This window comes from Oreochromis aureus, linkage group 3 (genome assembly GCF_013358895.1).
Source record: "Oreochromis aureus strain Israel breed Guangdong linkage group 3, ZZ_aureus, whole genome shotgun sequence".
Classification (NCBI taxonomy): Eukaryota; Metazoa; Chordata; class Actinopteri; order Cichliformes; family Cichlidae; genus Oreochromis; species Oreochromis aureus.
In genome coordinates this window covers 91,974,749-91,996,201 of record NC_052944.1, presented here as the reverse complement: position 1 = coordinate 91,996,201, position 21,453 = coordinate 91,974,749, and the positions used below count along the sequence as shown (strand labels likewise).

The following is a 21,453-nucleotide window of genomic DNA, read 5'->3' as shown; positions in this document are numbered from 1 at the left end:
TTTATTGTGAAAATGCTGAGTGTGATGATCCAGAGGAGCCCATGGGGTGTTTGTGGCTGGATGCAAAGGTTTGTAGCTCTCCTTGTAAAGAGAAACAGCTTGAAGCTACAGAGGAGCGTCTGCAGAAGAAGACAGGGGAAAGAGGAAGAAGCTGAGGCCGCTGGAGAAAAGACAGGAAAAGAAAATCAGCTTTATTTGTTGGAGGCCGTTTGTTCATCACACTGAAATATTCCCACTTTAGAGACATGAAACAAAGTGAAGTGTGGATTGATGTTTGTCTCAATGATTTGGGCCCTGGAATCATTTCTTCATCTCCCACTTTAAGACATATTAATGTCAGCCTCACATGTCCCACAGTGGACAGATTTCTATTTCTAGATTGATATTTGGAGGATTTTCATGTGTTTCTCTGCTGTCACAGCTCTTTGTGATATTTGAGCGCAGCTGTAATGTTTGTGTGGTTAAAGCCACCAGACTCCACTGACAAAAACTCTCATTTTAGCCGGAGAACACGGGGCTGCTGTGGGACTTTGTGTTTGCAAAGATTTCTATTGGAGGCATTTTTGCCTTTATTATATAGGTGCAGAGAGTAGACAGGAAAGTGGGAGAGAGTGAGGGACACACAGGCACCTGTAGTAAGCCCCGCCTTCAGTCCACCTGCTCAGCCAGGTGAGCTATAGCGCTGCTTTAACATGTTAGTGTGATTGAGAGTGAATGAAAGTGAGTGATGGAGGCAGCAGGAAACTAACAGGCTGTTTGTTCTGAGAGGTCACATGACTGTTTTTCTCAGCAGAGTCTGATGGATTTGATGAGACCATGAGAGCGGCTTCAGTTCCTCATCAGAAAGAGTCTGACAGAAGCTCCTCCCTCTATACCCCAGTAGACTTCTATTAGACTGCTCCAGATTCCTGAGAGTTCACACAGAAAACTTTACAAACAGCCAAAGAAAAACTATTGAAAAGGCTTCAAGATGACAAAGAGCTCTTTCACAGCACATATGAGCCATTAAGAAGTGCACATTTGTGTTTTCCATAGTCCATCATCCAATAATATCACAGGACAAACTGTGAGGTAAAAAGCCTTCAGCTCTTTGTGAATGAAGCAAAAGACTTTGGTCCTGAGAGATGGTTCAAAACACAATTCAGACCTACCAAAGTATTATTGGTGCCAAACACATGAAGCCTTCAACTTTGTATTTGTCCAGTCAGTGTGGCAATAGAAGTCACTGTGAGGATTTTCAATGTGCTATCAAAGAGCATCCAAACAATCAGGTGAGAATGAAGAGAATTAGTGTGGATGGACAGAAAATCCATATCCAGTGTGATTTAGGAGCCGTTCATATATAATGAGTGAAATGAAAGAAGAGCACAGACAGTAAGAACATGAGTGAGCAGACATTTTGGAGCTGCTGATCCACACAGGGCTGGATGGAAGGAGTGGGAGTCCATGATGGCTCAAAGTCTCTGATCCTAACTGTTCCTGAGCCTCTCCCCTGCCTCCTCTTTGGATCTTCTCCTCCTCTTCTTCCTTATCTGCCTCCTCCACCACTGCTCTCTCTCTCCTCATCTCCTCCTCAGCTGAACTGAAGTCAGGGCTGTAACATGAGGAAACGTGCAGAAATGACTGAGTCAGCATGTTGTTGAAGTGAGTTGAGTGATTGTGAGCAGATTAGATGTGTGAGCCTCCCTGTAGAGAAAAGCAAATCTTCTCCAGAGTTTCCCACCTCATGTTTTCCTGTGTCACAGCTGATTGTCAAATCCTGGCTGTCACTAAATGAGTGGTCCAAAGGTGGAAGGAGGAGCACAGTTAGATTGTTCACCTCCTAACCTGTGAAATCAATCAGCTGAATGAAAAACACTGTGATCCTATGAGCTGCTATCAGGGCTGCTCCATTCTCAGGATTCTCATCTGGATGATTGAAGCAGATTATTGATGAAGTCAGCAAACAGCTTTCAAAATGGCTCTTTTCCAGGGGAACTCCCTGAAATGTAAATCTCATGGAAATGAAGAAGAAGTCCAAAGGCGTGGTTAGGCCCAGACTTGTGGCTGTTTTCAATGTAAAGCCCATGTTGCAGGCAGCTGCTGCTCCTTACTGGCCCACAGTCTCCACTGATGGATGTGTCAGCTCACTTGTACTGTAGCCACGGGAGAGCGATGGAGAGATGAAGCTGACAACCAGAGGTGTAGTGCTATTTGTTGAAGTAGCCCAGCGCACCGTGTGCCATGTAAGCACAAGTTTCCAGAGATGATTGGACTCTGAAATGATCCATGTTGGACTGAATTTAAGAACAGATCATAAAGTCCTCTGTGTGCCCGTCTGTCTGAGCATCTTCATCAGTGTGCAGCTGATCTACAGCTAATGTGCTGATTGATGAGCAGCCTGTTCATGGTGATGATGAGAAACAGATTTGATTCAAAGCACAAATGAGTGAAAAAGGAGCAGCAGCCATGATAGAGCGAGTCATCTGCTGACAGAAATAGTGGAGTGAAGGATTTGTGCAGCGTTTCTCTGTGAAAACAGCTGATTCAGATCAATGAGAGGAGGATGAAGGAGAAGCAGCATGTTTCTGATAGAAGGATCACTGCTGTGCTACAAACTGCTGGGACTGTGTGTGAATGTGTGTGTGACGGCTCAGCTGGAGGCAGGATTGGTCCAGAGGAGAGCTGCTTTATTCCAGACTAACTCTTCTAGAAAGCTGAAATCTGTGTGGAACAGCTGACCTGTACCATGTGGAAAAGAACAGCAACATGATTCAGCGTCAGATCCCGACACATCCACGGATTCATCCCGTTACAGGAACTGTGCCACACGTGGCCTCTGTTTGTTCTGCATGTGATGCTGCAGGGATTTCTTCAAGTCACTATAATATAGTGTCAGATGGACACATGAAGCTAACACGGCACATCTTTGTGAGTCTGCAGCATGTTGACACACATGTCAGTGTTGTACAGATCTGAGAGCAGCACAAACAAACTCCATCAAAGTCATTTGTGCTGTTGCAGAGCTGTGTGACTGCATTTGTCTTCATTATGGACACATTTCTACAAATGGGACTAAACATGTGACCCTCTGCACATCCATGGGCTCAGGCTCAACAGTGCACCCATTGGCTGGATGCAGCTTGTATTGTGGCTCCTCCCCTTGACCTCCGTGTTAGCTTCAGGTCAGTTTAGCTGTGTTTCCTCCAAATCCCAGAATTCCTGAGGAGCAGGAATATGTGGGGCTGGGCTCTAAACACTCAGGGTGAGGACTGAGTGAAGAGCTACAGGACAGAGCCAAAGTTTCAGCACTGCGCTCACAGCTTTGAGACGTCCAATCAGCAACTGGTCCTGATAACATCTCCCTCTCATTCCACATACATGAAGACTGCTAGAAGCAGCTATCAGCCACATCAGGCTCACATCATGCTTGGTATGAAACATGCTGCAGTCTGCAGTAAACTCCCTGCCACAAAGCTTTGAGTGCTCTGAAAGGGAATCTCCTCCAAATCCACCTGTAACAAGGTCACCTGCAGAAATAACTGTGTCCACGGGCAGAGTCACTAACACTCTGCACCAGAGCTAAACCTGCTTTGGAGCTAAAAAGCTGCTGTCAGGGTTTCCTGCAGAGGTTCACAGTAAATGTGGAGACTGAAAGCTGTGGACAGTTTCTGTGGCTGGATTATTTCAGATGTGTTTGTAGGAGTTTCACTTTCAAAGTTTGGAGTAAAGTGTTGAAATAAATCAGGTCTGTGACGCACACTTTACTGCAGATTGTTCTCAATGGAACACAAAAAGCAATCAAAATGTGATTGATCCTGATGTGGTTGTGATTGTTGCTTCTAGCAGTGTTCATGTATTTGCACAGAGAGGGGAGATGTTATCAGAGTGTGTAACTGATCAGATCTGATGCTAAATCATGTTCATGTACAGTCAGCTGATCCTCACAGTTCACTTTGTAATCATGCAGCTCTCCTCTGATCAATCCTGAGCTCCACCTGAGTCTCAGTCCTCAGGACCTCACACAGTCCCAGCAGCTTCTATCAGCAGAGTTCTCCCTGATATCACAAACATATTGATCCTCCTTCAGCCTCCTCTCATTGATCTGAACTGTTTCCACAGAGAAACTCATCAGTGAAACCTGAGCTTACTGTGGATTATTCTGGTTGCTCCATCACTCTCTGCCTCACACTCCCTCATCTGCTGCTTTCCTCTGATTGGCTGCTCTGACAGAGTCATGATTGGCTGCATGTTTGTATATAAAGCAGCACGTTGCTGGTAGATCAGCCATCAGCTCATGTTTGTGACTGCAGCATGGCACCAGTTTGCTCCTCGTGTTTCAGTCCCAGACTGACCTGCAGCTCTTTAGTAAATTCAGACAGCAGCTTTTGAACTGTTAGTAAATCTGACCATGAATCTCATTATGACACCTCTGACCACTCATTCTGTCTTTATTGGCTTTCATACATGAAACACGCTTAAAGTCACCATTGAATTTAAACTGGATGAAAGCAGCTGTGAGTCACTGCAGCAGCTCTACACCTGTGCCAACAACCAACCAACACCTGGGTGGAGTCCCAGCTGAAGCTGAGAGATACTCAGAGATCAGAGACAGAAGCAGCTGTATGTAAGCGTTCTACAGGACGGCTCACACAAACCTGATGTTACTGATGTCTCCTAGATAGATCTCATGGACCAAAGGCTCTCTGTGTCATCTTGGCTCCAGCTGAACTAAACTGAGAGTGAATTTGGGCTTTTAGGGAGGGGTGAAAGCAGAGCGCTGTAAAGGAAAGGGCTGTGATTGGTTCATAACACGTCAATGAGAAGAAAGGAAAGCTTCAGAGCAACATGAATGAAACAAAGTGTTTTGATGACGACTGAAAGCCAAAACTGTGACTGAAATCAGAATCCAGTTCATCTCCAGCCCTGTCAGCAGTTCCAGCTGTAGTGCTGTTACAATAATAGTCTCACTTCTAGTTTCACAGCAGGAAACTGGGAACATTCAGCGTCTCAAAGATTGACCTGTTAGCACCTGCAGACATTGTTGAGCTGGGTCTGCTGATCTTGTGGAGGTCTTCATTTCTCCACTATTTGGAGAAGCTTCAGCAGGATCCACAGTCAGAGTCAAAGTGGAGTTCTAGCATGGACGTAACGCTTCAAGAAGCTTCAGACAGACAGTGTTCTCCAAAAGTTCTGCTCTAAAAGGAAACTTTGAGCTGGCTCTGTAATTGTTGTAGTCAGAAGGATGGAGGCTGGATCTTTGATGAGTGCTTGCACACAGGCTGTCTTTAAGTATTCTGGGACACAGCCAGAGGACAGACAAGTGTTCATTATTGGAAGCAGCCGAGGGCAGGGACATCCCAAACTTCACTCAGGAACTTTGGAGGAATCATATCTACACAGCTTGATGAGCGTTTTCAGTTGTGCCACAGTCCTTCAAAGCTCCTCCACAGAGACTGGCAGAAAAGAAGATCAGATATTGTGGCTGGGGTCGGGGACATCAAGAAAAGAATCAGGAGCTGCTGGTTTGGATTTCCTCTCATTCATTTGATCCTTCAGAAAGTTTAGAAAGTGAAGACGTTCCTCACTCGATGCCGTAATCTGATGAAAACTTGCAGGATGTCAAAGACGCTCCACTGAGCTCCAAAGAGCTCTGGGCTGTGCTTATTAGAATGAATTAAAGGAGAGAAATAGCCGGCCCTCGCCTCGTTCACCTGTTCATTGAAAGCAGTCGTTCATGCTTTCATTTCTTGATGACGGAGCTGAAGATTCACCTTCTTCCGTCTCCTTTCTGCCCTCCGGCATTGTCTTTTCAGACTGTGAATGTCTTTGTGAATCCAGGGCAGCGAGCGAGCACCACATTTAGTCCTGATCTTAAAAGGTGCAGTTGAATCTAAAGTGGATGTACAAAGGAGGTTCAGATCATTCAGAGTGTTTGTGTGTGTGAGGGAGGAGGAATACCAGTGGTGGTAGGAAACACTGATGAACATGTTTCTCCTGTTTCCTCATGAAAAGAGCGTCAGCGCACTGACACAGCTTCTTTTGCCTGATCACTTGGAAAATGATCTCAAACAGAATCCATCAATGATCAGATAGAAACACATCAGCTCAAAGCCTGGAGTTCATACTGAAGCCCACAGTTATATGTAGGCCAACAACACGCTGTTTGAAACCAATGAATTTACTGTACTGAGGAACTCTGTGGCAAATGAGTCAGTAAGATCATCAACATGGATCTTAAAATCAGCAGCTCAGATCATGTGATCACACATAAGAACCATGGAGCAGGAAACATCTGAGAGCTCCAACTCTGATGGAGTCTTAGGAGGGCGGAGATACCTGCACAGATAGGAGCTGTTTCACACTTTAACAAGCAGCACCTCCAAACTACACCCTTCATCCACCTTAATAGGGGAGCATTTGAAGCCAAACCTCCACCCACCCAGCCACTTTCTCTGGGCTGACTGAAACAATCATATGTGGGGTCAGAGTTCACAGACTAGACAGTCCTCTCCAGATTTCATCATGTTTCTGTTCAAAACATCAAATCAAGCTGAGGGGAAGTTGTAAAATCCTTCAGAATAAAAGCCTAAATGATACAAACACTAGGGTGGGCTTGTTTCACAGCCTCACAAAGACACACAAAGTCCAGTTTGAGGAAGTGGGAGCGCTGGTTGGAATCCGGTTTGTGCCCATGTGGATAAGGATGGTGTCGGCCTCCGGACGGGATCGTATTCTGCCAGGAAACTTGTCTAAAATGTCCCAGAGCGTCGGGCCGGGAAAAGACAGAGCGTACGCCTCCTTTATTGTGAAATTCCTCACCATGGTAACTGAACACATCAGCTGGTCTGCAGCAGGTTATGTTCAGAGTTTGAGGCTCAAATTGGCTCAAAGTGTCCCATTTTCACTGATTGTTTCCCGACGACATGCTTCAAGTGTGATATGGATCCTCTGCTGAAGGAATCTGCTTTCTATCCACAACCTGTTGATCGGTATCTGACTAACAGCAGCGCAGGAAGCCCTGCAGTTATAGAGAAACTGTCTGAGTCGCATTGTTGCTGCAATTTACCTGCAACTGCTGATGAAGAAAAAGTCTCAATGTGTTTGTGTTTGGTCCTAATCTGCTGCCAAGTCTGTTTGACACTGCTGGATTTCCAGCTGATAGATGACAGATTAGAAACTGATCAGTCTATTGATCACACAATATTCCATCAATAGAATTGATTTGACTTTGATTTGTGTAACAAAGTGATTTCCACGTCTCCTTCATGATGTGACAGTGTCAGAGCTGAATGCACTTGTAGAGTATCATGTTTTTATGGCTCACATTTAAAGTGTTCCAGCTCTAATGTACAGCTGTCATATTAGAAATAGAAGCAGCTCTGATTTTAGTGCTCAAATAAATCTATGAAGTTATGAATTCACACATGAACAGTTTTCTGCAGCGTTCCTCTCGGCCTTATTTGCAGCTCCACTCTTGTTTTTGCTCTAATAATTATTTCTCTCCATGAGCTGTTTCTCTGCCTGAAGGAGGCGCCACTCCATCGCTTCATTTAGTGCAGAACAAGAGTCACATGATGCTGCTCTGTCAACACCAATCACACTTTGTACAGCTCATGTTGTGTTTGTTGTCCTCTCAGTCTGTCAGGTGGAGGTGGAGGAGGGGGCGGAGTCTGTCCAGCTGCCCTTCAAAACCACACAAAACCTGCCTGAAGATGCTGGAGTGAGGTGGAGAGACAGTTCAAACAACAAGGTCCATGTGTATGAGAACGGCTCTGACCAGCCTGAAGAACAGCACCAGGTTTACAGAAACCGAACGAAGATGAATGAAGACCTGCTGAAAACTGGAGACCTCAGTCTGACCCTGAAACACCCCACAGAGAGAGACAGTGGAGAATACAGATGTTATGTCTGGAATGATAACTACGATTTAATAAGATACAAAACAGTGCTTCTCAAAGTCAAAGGTTGGTTTGTGTGTGTGTGTGTGACTGACTGTCTTCTCTAAAATCAGAAAAATTACACTGTAGCAGGTATACGAAAAATCAAACAGGATGAAATGAAAGATATCCGCAGATTTTGTACAGAATTTGTCTGTTTGGATTTTTAATTTTGGACAATGCTGATGTTCTTTGAGAGGTCAGGAAAACGACTTCATTAGAGACCTGCATGGGACTTAAAAAAAAAAAAAAGAAATCCTGCTCCTGCTAAATTTCGTACCGTTACCGCCTGTTTCCACTGTCTGTGTCTCTCTCTGTTGAGTCTGCGCTTCCACAGGCCCCGCTAGTTTAGAGACTTATTCTCTTGAAGGACAAAGACAAGACAGAACATCTTCAACCGGTCTTTTACTTGCTAGCGAGGGAAGGCTGGTCGGAACCAGGCTCTTGGAGCTGAACGCTCCTCACCTGTCTCCAACCAACTCCTTCAAAGAGCAGCCTTCCTCGCAGCCTATTATTCCCATGACGCTTACAGTTTACACAAGCACCTCCCACCGTAAAACCCACCAATGGTTCTAAAAGATAAGGCACTATGTGTGTGTATGCGTGTGCACCTGTAAGCACGTGTGCTTGTGCAAGAGTGTGTGTGTTCTCCTGCTCACCAAAAGGATCATAAAAGCAGGAAGCTTACAACACAAGAAACAGATCTGATAGGATGTGCCTATAAAGCCTCCCCCAGCACCAGAGTGGCTGGAGAGATGGTCAGAGACAAAGGATTGTGTTTGATCATACTGCTTGAACTTTACAAATTTAAGAAACACAATGACAACATTTAACTATTTGACTCCAACACTCTCCCTCCCGATGTCGGAGCTACTGGTACACGCCCATCTGGAGGACCAAAACAGTGTTGTAGTCCTTCGCCCTTCAGCCATCCTTTCAATGTCTTTGAGTTTAAATCCCAAAAAGTCGCTGTGATATTGCTTATTAAACTCTATTCTTTGATCCCCATGATAGAACAGAGAAAACCCGACTCAGGAGTGGTCAAAACTTCCTGTTTTTCAGTCTGGCTGAGCACTTAGTTTGTGAGTCAAAAATGGCCTTGCTTTACAAGCCTTTATTATTAAAATACATAAAACAATATAATCAGAAAATAAGCACTAAGAACATATATTTATTTATTTCTTAACATGCTTAACATTTATTTACATCTGCCAGAAGAGTATATTGCACTGTTTCTGTTAGGTTGATTTTGATAATAGTTGTCATTGTTGTACTTAAAATTGTAAACCTTGTCTTAAACTGCAGGCACATTCCAGGTAAAGATTCTGGTTTCTTATCTGGTAAGGAATGTGCACTCCTTGCCCTTTAGGGGCTCACCTATGCTTGTGTATGGTGAGACCGTTAGAGGAGTTGAGCCATAAACAGGGTGAGGGGAGATGACCCTTTGTGATTAGGAAGTCACATACACACACACACACACACACACACACACACACACACACACGCATGCACACACATAGAAAGAAATTCAACAAAAATCACTTAGCTTTGAATTGAAAATGCACTTCTAATCACAAAAACCCTGTGACACATTTCAAAGAAATATTCTACATTAAAACTGGCTGAACATCACAATATACAATGGCTCTTGGGACCCACTGTCTATTTTTAGCCCACTAATCCCACTGGTGGCAATCTTAAAAATGCTATCTCTAGCAAGATCCAGGACTCCAGATTATATTGTCTCTACACTGCTCCCTGTGGGCTAAACTACTCCTCTTTCTTTTTAAAAACTGTACCACAGTGCTTATTTTAGACACACTCTTCTGTTTACTGCTGTAAATTACTGAAAACTCATTCAGACTACAAACTCCAGAGGTGATCGAAGCTCTAGGGAGCTACAGGGAACATTCCCATTAGTCCAATTCCTTGTAATTATTGGTTTGCCTGTCGATCCTGCTTATCAGTTCTTGCACTTGCATTACAATCAGCTGATTTCAGTTTGTGTCCCAGAGAAGGGGAGAGTCTAAAGTATGGATATGGACATTACTTTGATTTTTATTACACAAAGGGACAAGAGCACATTGGTAAAATGCAAATTGAGAGCTCCAGTAGACTTACTCCAGTTTACTTACTTACTTACTTACACAACTGAATTCAACCAGATGGGAGCAGATGTTCCATGAGTCGTTGTGGCTGATTTCATCCTCTACACTGACAGTGTCTGTTTACTAGATGGTATCAAGTTGGTATGAAGGTGGAATTCAATTAATGAATTTCAGCATCAGCAGCTAAAGTTCATATGAATTCCTGCTACATTTGATGTAAGCTGTGACCATGAGACCACAGCCACTGTGCAGCAGTCACACACTGTTCTTTACTTTAAATCCATCACAGTACAGCAAACTACAGCAAACCTGTCTGAGCATGACTCTGTGTCTCTGTGTGTGTGTTTGTGTGTCTCTGGTCTGACTGTCTTGTGTCTCCTCTGCAGGGAGAGTTCAGGTCCAGGATCAAACAGGGGACATCAGGAACAGAAGCAGCTCCATTGATCCGACTCCTCTGATGGCTGATCAATCAGTTTGATCTGTGTGTTCTTTGATTATTGGTCAGTGATGTCAGAGTGGAGTCAGTGTGATGTTGTTGTTGTGTGTTTGAGACTTTTAGTGTCCATGAAGGTCTCTGCTGCCGTAGATCCTCTGAACTGTGACAGAGGTCTCACTCTGGAGGAAACTGTCAGCACTTTCCAGCAGCTCCTCCATCATGGAGGACGTTCCCTCACTGTAACAGGTGGAGGAGAGAGGAGAGGAAGCACAGGTGGATCCTCTGAGGAAGAGGAGCGTTCCTACAAACCATATGATCACATGACCAGAGGGGCGTGGCCTTCAGTGGTAGTAATAAAGGAACAGTCCACATGTTCCACTTTGAAGGCTCATCTCCAACAAAGCAGACCTGTGATCACTTTAACTCAGTATGATGGATTGTTTGGATTTGTCTTTGTTTCTCTGGCTTTTCTTGTGTGTCTGTGTGTCTTTGTGTGTTGGATAGAGTCATGTGACCTGCCCAGGGACTACACATGGAAATGAGCAGTTTAGCTCAAATCTGGCAGGTTTCCATCTTCTGTTTTTATCCTGATGTACATGGACATGAACACTGTCCCTGTCAAATAAATCCAGATACAAAGATCAGATCTACTGAGCATCATCAGCGTGTCTGCCGCTAACTGCATCTTCAAATAAATAAATGTGTCTGATCAGCGGTGATAAGAGGAGAGACGCTGAGCGAGTGAAACTTTAAAAACTGACTGAAAAAATTCTTCTTGGCTTCATTTTTCCTTCCAGTCTGAAAAAACTTCCATTTAATGATTTTGGTGAGATGTGAGACATTTGGAGTCATCAATTTATTTGAATTTCAGCGTTTTTAATGATCCACAGCAGCCCTGAATAAACACTTGAATTACTGTCTGAGCTGCTGCAGTTTCCTGCTGCGTCCACTGGGTGCCAGTAAAGCTGCAGGTGTCTCACCTGAGAGTCCAGCTGTGGGGAAACAGTCCAGCTGCTGGTTCTGCCTCCAGCTGAGGAAACACTTCAATCCTTTTATTGCTGATCTCTCTTTATGAATCCACCTGAACTCGTCTGATCCTGGAAACCTTTCACTTTCCTCAGTTTTGACACTGCAATTCAGTGGAGGAGCTCCGAAAAACCATGAGAGCAATCAGAGAGAAACGCTCTACAGAGGAGAGAGATCATTAAAGTGTTGGAGGAGCCACTCAGTGCTGCTGCTGCTGATGAAGCTCCTGCATCTTCATGTGTGTCAGAGGAAGCTTGGAGTCATTTTTGACAAAGACATGTCCTTCAACGCACATATTAAACAAATATGTAAGACTGCTTTCTTGTATTTGTGCAACATCTCTAAAATTAGAAATATCCTGTCTCAGAGTGATGCTGAAAAACTAGTTCATGCATTTATTACTTCCAGGCTGGACTACTGTAATTCATTATTATCAGGGTGTCCTAAAAACTTGCTGAAAAGTCTTCAGCTAATTCAAAATGCTGCAGCAAGAGTACTGACAGGGACTAGAAAGAGAGAGCATATTTCTCCTGTTTTGGCTTCCCTTCATTGGCTTCCTGTTAAATCCAGAATTGAATTAAAAATCCTGCTCCTCACTTACAAGGTCTTAAATAATCAGTCTCGATCTATCGGCTCAAACTGTGTTCATAAATATTTTGTACTTGTAATCAGAATGCGTGGTTGTGAAGTGAGTTTTGCAACATTGTAAACCAAAATATCAGAAAATGTTATGTTTGTGCATCTATAGATGAGAATGTGAAATAAGACGCTGACTGATCTGCAGCTTCATTGAATAATGGAGCAGCAGCACTTTTACTGCCTTACACATGAAAACCTAACCAGCATTTTCACTGTTTAAGCAAACAAGAAGAACTCAAACTGTACTGATGCTTTATTCCAGTATCATCATCAATATCTTTAGCTTGTGGGCAGCACATAATGTTTAACAATTTGGATTCATTTTATAATCAAATACAGTAAATACATTAATAATTACTTGAAAGTTGATGTTATCAAGTGAAAATCCAAAAGTTCCTTCTTTAAAATCCCAGTTTCACTGGGTGAGACGGGCTGTTTGCTGTCAGCATGCAAACACTTTCTTCTGCCTTTGAGAAACATTTAATGTGGCATGAAAACAAACTCCACTGAGAGGAAGCTGTGGGCTCTACACAGTGTTTCTCACACTGGTCACGTTCATGTCACATGGCTGACTTCATGTTAAAAACAAACATGAACTTTCTTTTTCAGTTTAGAGAAGGAGACAAGTGTTTGTTTCTTTGTTCGGTCAGCAGCAGATTTAAAGGACTTTGTGTTCAGAGTTTTTACAGGTGGGTGAAGATGCTGCTTCTGTTCCTGCTCCTCATGAACGGTAAGAAACTCTCTGAACGATGTTTGAATGTAGACGTTAATCTAACCAGGAACCAGGACCAACAAAATGTGGACTTTATAGTGAAAGACTGGAGCTGCGTAGCCCTGCTAAAGTAGCTTAGTGTCACCCTGACATGTCTGTGCTGTGTGACACGTCAGCTTCAGCCAATTTCTAACCGCCGATCACAAAGTGGCCATGTGTCATTAAACAGCCATTAACAATCCTTTTTTAAGGAAGGACTGTTGATGTCATGTGCTGTGAGCGGCAGGTAGGACTGGAGGACCCAACATGCAGACTCACAGAGAAGAAAGTAAACTTAAACTTAGATTTATTGCTGGACAGCAGAAAAAACAGAAAACAAACTAAACTGGAAATAGTGACGGGGTTTAAACATGCAGAACACACAGCGAGGTATGATGGAGATCACAACACCGAGCAGAGGAAACCACAGACTATAAGTACAAGAGGAAAACGAGGGAACGGGGACCAGGAGGGAAACACAGCTGACAATAATTAAACAGACGAGACCACGGAGACACAAAACAGAACATGACGCACACCGACGGGAGACTATCAAAATAAAACAGGAAGTAATGGGAAAACGCACACAGAGACCAGACCCAGACAGATACGACACAGACTAGACCGGGAAAGAACAGACATGAAACATAACTGAGGCAACGAGACACAAGAACACAGGAAGGCACAAAACTAAGAACTACACAATACAAATACAAAACATAACTGGGGGAGCTCAAAATACAAAACTAAATAATAGACTCTCTAAATAAACTACAAGTACAAGCAGGTTCAACTGAGAAATATGAGACACCCCAAGAACACAATGAAATAACAAAAATCTAAGAACCAAAAACTCCAAACACTGGATCAACTACTGAGGCACCCTGACAATTCATCTGCACAGACGAGGACAGGAGAAGTCAGAAACAGTTTATTTTTAAAATAAATAAATAAAAGTCACCATGCAGACTAAACTGCTTAGAACAGTTGTGGACATTCAGTGAAACAGACCTGCGCCTCTAACCCTGTATTACTGGGCACACACTGTAACAACACACACACATTAAACTTGTCTTTTTCTAACTACGTTTCTTTGACTTTGATGACAAAGGTCACAAGGTCAAATATAGGTATGGAGGAGAAGTGATCACTACAACATGGCGGAGCTCTAACTTTAAACTCGACACAGTTTAAAGCCTTCAGGCCTCATCATATCTTAAAGAGCTCCACAGAGAACTTCCCTCAGACTGTGTTATACAGCTGTGGTCACAGGTGTGTCCACTCATCATGGGCATGAATGTCACAGTAATTGGGGGCTTTTAATCATTTCTTTGATTGTTCTTCAGTCCTCAGGCATTCATACACCACTGCTGCACCACAGGTGTGTGTGGGGCACGGACACTAGGAGCTAACCACGGTTTTAGGACTATGTTTGTTGGCTGTGTTTCATGTTTACTGACATTTCTGCACAGAGAACCAAAAGGTGTCAAACACTAGACGCTAAATAGAGGTTACCCAGCCTACCTGTGACTGTTACAGAACCTGATCAACACCGCCTCGGTTATCTCAAAATTAACTGGCATCTGATATCACAGTCAGGGGAAAGGCAAAGGAAAAATAAATTTGAAATGAAACCTGCATAGCTTTATATAGAGGAAGACACCACCCAGTAATTTGAGAGCAGGTGTGTTTCCACTCAGCAAAGCCTAAACAGCAGCAGGGAGAGAGACAGAGAGAGCGGTGGAGCAGGGAGAGTAACACATCTGGCTACAAGGGCCAGTGAGTTCAGGGAGATGGCCTGAGAAGTTAGGAGCTCCACAGTTCGCTGACCGTGTATCAGCTGTTGATAATGTCTTATTTTAGATCATGCTTGTCTCTAGGAGTTCATTGCTATCTCTTTAGTTTGTAGTAATTCAAGTTTAAGACATTTCTTTTTGGATATTAGCAACATGCATCATACATAGATGTCTTTTTGAACTTTATCTACTCTACTCAGCTCTAAACTTTGAAAGATGTCTGAGTGAACAGATATAGAGTTCAGGTACAGACTTGGACACAATTACTTTGCTTCTGCTGCTGTGCAATCACCATGTTCTCTTTGTTCTTCCATAGCTGCTTGAGTTCTTATGGAATACTAAGTCCCATAATTACCTTCTACAAAACTTCTTTTCGTTTCGTTAAGGAAAGGTGAGCAGGAGAACTGATAAGCATTTGGGAAAAAGAAGAAGGTCTGGGCTTGGTTTATCAGAAATTGGGCTTGGTCTCTTAGTTCCAGTGACAGGAACTCTTAATGTGTCAGAATGCCAAGACACTTTGGACAATTTTCATAATCCCAACAGAAAAGATGAGTAGTTAGGTGTGGGTATATATTCATATTATATAGGACCTCATATGGGTATTCTGCTATTGATATATCAATACGATTTTATATTGACTCTTATGTACCCAGATGTGTTATCACAGCTGGGCTGCTGTACACTGAATGACCAGCAGATGTCAGTATTTCCAAATGAGCTGTTAAACAGGGGCTTTGTGTGATCTTCCTTTGGGTGTTCAATGGGCGTCCAAACAATCCAAACTCTCCTCATTCACTCAGTCTCTCCAAGCACTGCAGGGCGCAGTGAATCGTCTGGTCTGTACACAGAGGAAGACCGATGACTAAGGAGCTGGAGCTTTACTAACAGCGTAGTTCAACTATCCGGCAATCTCAGCTACCACCTTAAGAAGTGGCCTTCTGATGAGATCATCATGAACAGGTGGTTGATTATTGTAAGTGTGTTCAGCCAGAGGTGGGAACCCATGATGAGTCACGCCCATGAACACATAGAGAAAGGGGACGGAGACAGAGAGAGAAAACAAAGCCTGGAGCAGGCTGCTCAGGAGGACTGAGGGTCCATGACAGTTATAGCTGTCCACTTAACTGGGAATGTCAGCTGGCTGTCTGGCTTTGAGGACCGTTTTAGCCTTTTATGTTGCACTCCAATACTCATAAACTGGGTGTAAGAGATGGAAACATGATTGATGGAGATACTTTAAATTCAGATCGATTGGTGGAGCATAGATTTCAGGATTTACTGTTTGTGTTTTTCAAACATATAAGGTCTTTATCTTGCAGTGTTAGGCGCTTTGAGGCAACTTCTCCTTTAAAGGAGAACGTGGTGGCTGTAATGAAGTATTTTGCAGATTGCCCTGTTGATTGATGCAGAGTTTCTGTGCTGCTGAAAACACGACGTTATGATGATGTAGATGTTAATTTATATTCATAATATTTAAACTATATAAACTATAAGATGCAGTCACGTTATTCCAGAGAAACGGGGCCTCGCTTATTAATAATAAGTAATTGTGTTTCCTTTTTGTGTTGGTATGTTTGGATGGAGTTTTTGATTTATGGACTCACAAAAGGAGCTGTCTTAGAACTGAACAACTGAGACCTTTATTGTCTCAGAACTCATAAACAACATACTGTCAAGGTTAGTGCTGTGGCAGACAGGTTGAGGATCCAAATATAATGAAATACAAGGAATGGTTTAAGTCGGTTCTTCAGAGATTTTCCAAAATCCAATTGAACGGCTGGGCTCGCCATCAGTTGTTCTCCTTTCTAGTAGTTAAAGAAAAAACCAATCTACACAAACAGTGCAGAACAAAGAATTTCCATTCTATCTTTTGTTCTTCACAAGAGCTCAATAACTTCTCTTCCTCTAAAAAGGACATTATAACATATTATCCATCACATCTAACCAAATATTTAAGGATATACTTCAACTCCGAATATATTTAAAAATGGTATTTTCTTTAGACAATACTAAATCCTGAGATAGACTGGTTTTATTACGACTAAACTGTTTTAATATAAACAGAGCACGTGCCTATAGAGGTGTTGCATGTGACATCATGCGCACATCACTAAAGAGCGGTCCCTCATATTGGACTTGATAAGCTGTAAAGATCACACCCAGTCACTCACATGTACTTTAAATCTCACTACTTTTTCCCCTCACAATGTTGATATTCTGCTGCACGGTTGGATGCAGCAATCATCAAGGATAGAAAGCTCCGTCTTTAAGGCCTCACTTCTTCCTGCTGTCATGTCAGTCGTGTCGTTTCACTCACTGATTTTCTCCAATATTTTCTGTTCCTGACACTAAATCTGAGCACATCTTTTATCTTCAGGTGTAAAATCAGCTGCTCTGCTATCTAATCCCCTGATCCTGTGTGATTGATTAGATCCTGCAAACGCCACAAATTTCATTTCAGCTTTTATTTGAAAGCCAGCGAGTAAAAGGATCAGCGATAATTTTCAGAGTTTTAGCTGACACTTCAAAAACGTTCCTCCCTTTATGCTCGCTCCTCTTCAGCAGGGCTAGCTAGATGCTAAAGTAGCGCTAACACAACTTACCTGCAGTCGTTCAGGTGTTGTCCCAAAAACATATCAAATAAAAACATGGCCCACTTTAAGCCCTGACTGTGACTCACAGTTTGACTCTTTGGTCTCTTTTTATGTGATTAATAAATGAACAGGATTTCCTTTCATGTGTTTCTGTTTAGGCTCAAATCACTTTGATGTTTGAAGGCTCGCACTGATGAAATAATAACTCCCCTCAAATGTGTTAAACCTAAAGTAACCAGCCTGTTTGAACATGTAAGGAGTAGAAAGTACAGATACCTGTAAATCCTACTTAAGTACAGTAACAGAGTATTTGTACTTTGTTACTTCCACCTCTGGCCCTACCGTTTTATCCCATATGACTAAAGCCAGGTAGGGGCTGGCTGGATTCAGCAGAGCAAACATCTAATGTAGTCGTGGGCTCACAAGTTTCTCTCTGGATGCTGTCATGTTGTAGTTGCCATGGTTACACAAGGTTTGGCCCTGACCAAAGCGCTCGGCACAGACATGGTAGAGAAGGCCGTCACTAAATGATGGAGACGGGAAGCGAGACTCAGAGGGGTCAGGTATCCTGGTGTTACTGAGGAGAACTCTGCTCTCTCTTTCTAGTCCCTGTTATTTACTCACACTGTCCCATTTAAAGCAGCTGAATCCTCTGTGATGCTGTTCACACAAATATGGTTGGATCACGCTGAGACTGAAGGAACTCTGACTGTCAGCTCACTCTTGAACACACTGAGTTTCTGGGAGTCTGGCAGATATAAGACCCTCTTCAGGAACTGACTCAAAGAAGAAAAAGTGTGGATTTTTTCATTTGATTGTCATTTTTCACTGGACGTGGGTAAAACTCCTGGATATCAAAGACATTCTGAGGATCACTGAAGTTAAACGGCTGTTGCTGAAAGTTTAAAGAGAATTGTAAAATGATAAGATAATGATTGACTAATAAGATTATCTGACAGGTCCTTAAAGTGGCCCCTTGGTGGAGCTCAGCAGGACGACAGGTGGCTGTGAGCTCATTTTAAAATAATCATAGAATAAACAGAAACATTAGCAGATGACGTTTGAAGGCTTTACATGTGTTGGATATGAATGTTTGGAGCCCAGATCATCATTTGTCTTGTTTCAGTGTGAATGTTTTTCTCCATGTTGGCCTGAGGGTGGTGCTGTTTAGCCTGTACTGAGTATTTGTCACTATGCTGAGTTGTGGGTGGAGTCAGTGATTGGCTGAAGGTGCCTTCTTTAAAGCGGGAACACTGGCTCAGCTTTCCTACCTCCTTACTCCCAGCTGGACCACGCTGCATCAACAAGTGATTGTCTGTGTGTGGAAGAGTGATGCCATTGTACACACTGTAAATATCTTCTTCTTCTTCAGCTGTGTGGGTGGAGAAGCTTTTCTGTTAGGGAGACGGTGTCCTTCTCACCTTCAGACATGAGATTAGAAAGAGAGGAGAGAGAGTTCAGATTACAGTGCAGATATGAATGAATGAATCCGTGCTCGTCCTCACGGCTCCTGCATGCTTTTTAAAAAGTGTGTGTTCAGCTCTGATCTCCAATCTGTTCTTTTCTCTCTTTGTTTCTTTCCTGGGTTCATGATCATCATCACACCGTCTGAGGCTCCTAAATATCCATGTTTGCTTGTTTCACTTTCACAGTTGAACTCTGGGAGTCAAAGATGTTTCAGCTCCAAACTCACTGAGAGCTCCTCGTGCCCACCACGTGACCAAAAACATCTTTGTGCTCACGTGCTGCACGTGTCTGAGACACTTTAGTTTGAAGGAGACAAACTGCAGACGCAGCATTTCCTGTTCCTGAGTGTAAAGCTGAGCATTTGAAATGAGCTCCACAGGGAAGCTGTAGGTGACAGAGATACTCACAGACTCACTGACGTTACAGTCTGTTAGCATCACGCAGTATCACAGACACACGGCAAGATTTAGTGCAAGTGCTGAGAGACACACAGCAGACATATTGACTGGAAACATATCAGACTGAAATAAAGCAGAAGCACATGTTAGCACATGCTAATATGATGTGGATGTGTTTAGTGTGGGAGCAGGACTCACCTGAGACACACCTGTGTGGATGATGCTGCTTCCTGCTCTGCTCTTTCTGCTGATTCAGCTTCTTCATCACGTCTGAGGCTCTGTCACAGTTTGTTTGTTAACATCATCATGGACACAACACAAGCACATTTATTTGACATTTCCTATGATTGTGATTGATGTGGATGTAGAACATGTCACTATTTCATTGTTTAATAAAGTAAATGTTCCATTAGAAACAAAGACAGTAGAATTATAAACAGAGTTTGAAACATGAGACATTTGATGGAAGTTTGACCTTATTTGACCTTGAAAAAGAGCTCAGAGCTCCAAAATGGCTCTAAAGAGCATTATTATCACTTTGACCTTCAGATCCATCTGTTGACCTTGAAAGTGAGGTCAGAGGTCAGATGTGAGCTGATATGTGAAATCTTCATGTGCTCCTTTCTACATGTTGATGATCCACAGCACACTTGTTCCAATCCTAGTTTCTAAGTTTGAGGCTTTTTCTCAGTTTCCATCAATAAATCATGAAGTCGACCTTGAAGACTTGGGTGGATGTGAGCCAGATTTGAATAGATTGTTAACATGAGCCCGCTCTACACCCCTACAAAGTTTGATCAGAGTTCATTCACAACTATTCGAGCTCTCGTGTTCACACACAGAACGTAAACTTTATTGTCATCTCTGCTATATACAGTGTTGCGCCCCTGTCTAGGGGTACAGGAACGTAGCATATGAGTTAAAAAAAAAAGGAAGTGACCCCGCCCTGGTCCCCAAAACCATACACAGAAAAACTAATTTCTTAGTGAACGGTGGTTTATTTGTCTACACTGAAAAATGAAACTCCTGGGTGAACAAAGGCCAAAATAACAAACAAAACAAGCTAAGTCAGGAGAGGAGGTGTTGTCTAAAACCCTATGTGAAACAAAAACCAAACAACAGACAAACGCTACACCTAACTGAAATAAACAGGAGAAAACAGTACAAGGAAAAAATAATAAGGCAGCTCACCCCTTCTGTTTCAGTGCTGTTTACAAGTGAAAACTAATGTACACACTATATACAAAGCTCGGTGAGTCACGAGAATCTCAAACACGAATGCTACAGGTTTTGAAAGCCAGGGTCAGGTCTGCTGCTGCTGTCAGTGGCTGCCCCGGCACAACTGCTGGTGAGGGATTTTGAAAAGAGCCACATGATCAGGAACCAATCAGCCGCCGCCAGCTCTCCAATCGGGAAGGACCTGTGGAGTCTTAAAGACAGAGCACAACAAAAGTACACAGCCGGCCCAGGGCCGTAACAACAGTTCAGTATGTAGAGAGACGAGACGATGAGGCTCCAGTTCCATTCAGAGCAAAAGAACAACAATAAAAATAGGAAGAATAAGAATAATAAGAATAAATATATACACACTTGAGACTGAGGAGAGGAGACTCTGGAACAATGATGGCTTGTAGATGTTTTGCTGCTGTGGCTCAGGGACTTGGGAAGTTCACACTCTCCAGCTTCATCTGACCCACTATCTCCTGATTATCACCACACCTCCCCAGGTTCTTCCTCACTGCATCCAACCAGCCTTCTAGCCTTTTTGCTCTTATCATGTGTGATGGAGATGATGCTGCCCAGCCTGATGGAGGCACCACTTTACAGTTCAGCACAGTCCAGTGGGTGGTGCTGCCTCCACTGACTCAACCTCCAGCTCAGCCACCCTCTGCTGGTCCCTTATACTGCAGTGTTCCTGGAATACTGTTTTGCTCTCACTGACCTCCTCCTGAGCCTCCTAAGGGTCTCCACCTCCACTGCTGACGGTGATGCTCAGAGCATCCCCAGTGTTTCCTACCTTGCTGCACATCTTTGTGTCTCCTTTGTTTCCATCAACACAGACATTAACCCACAAAGTCTGACACTGTAGCTTCATGACCAGCAGGAAGATGATGACCATGCTGTGTTGTCTGTTTGTTGTACTGGAGGTTAGAGATGCAGAAGATAAAGAAGGTGGTGAGTGTGTCCATGGATGATACAGTGGTGTAAAAGTCTTTGCCTGATTTCCTGAGTTTTGCACATTTGCCACTCTTACATGTTTCACATCACCAAACAAATTTTTATAAAAGATGGTTTCATTGATTAAGAGAGAAAAGTCAT

The 21,453-nt window shown here is 43.2% G+C and overlaps 1 protein-coding gene across 1 annotated transcript in view; it reads left to right on the top strand.

The window, feature by feature from the left end:
- The window catches only part of LOC120434657, a 53,495-nt gene that overhangs the window by 7,350 nt on the left and 24,692 nt on the right, over positions 1–21,453 (top strand). The gene's annotated exons all lie outside the window — the stretch shown is intronic.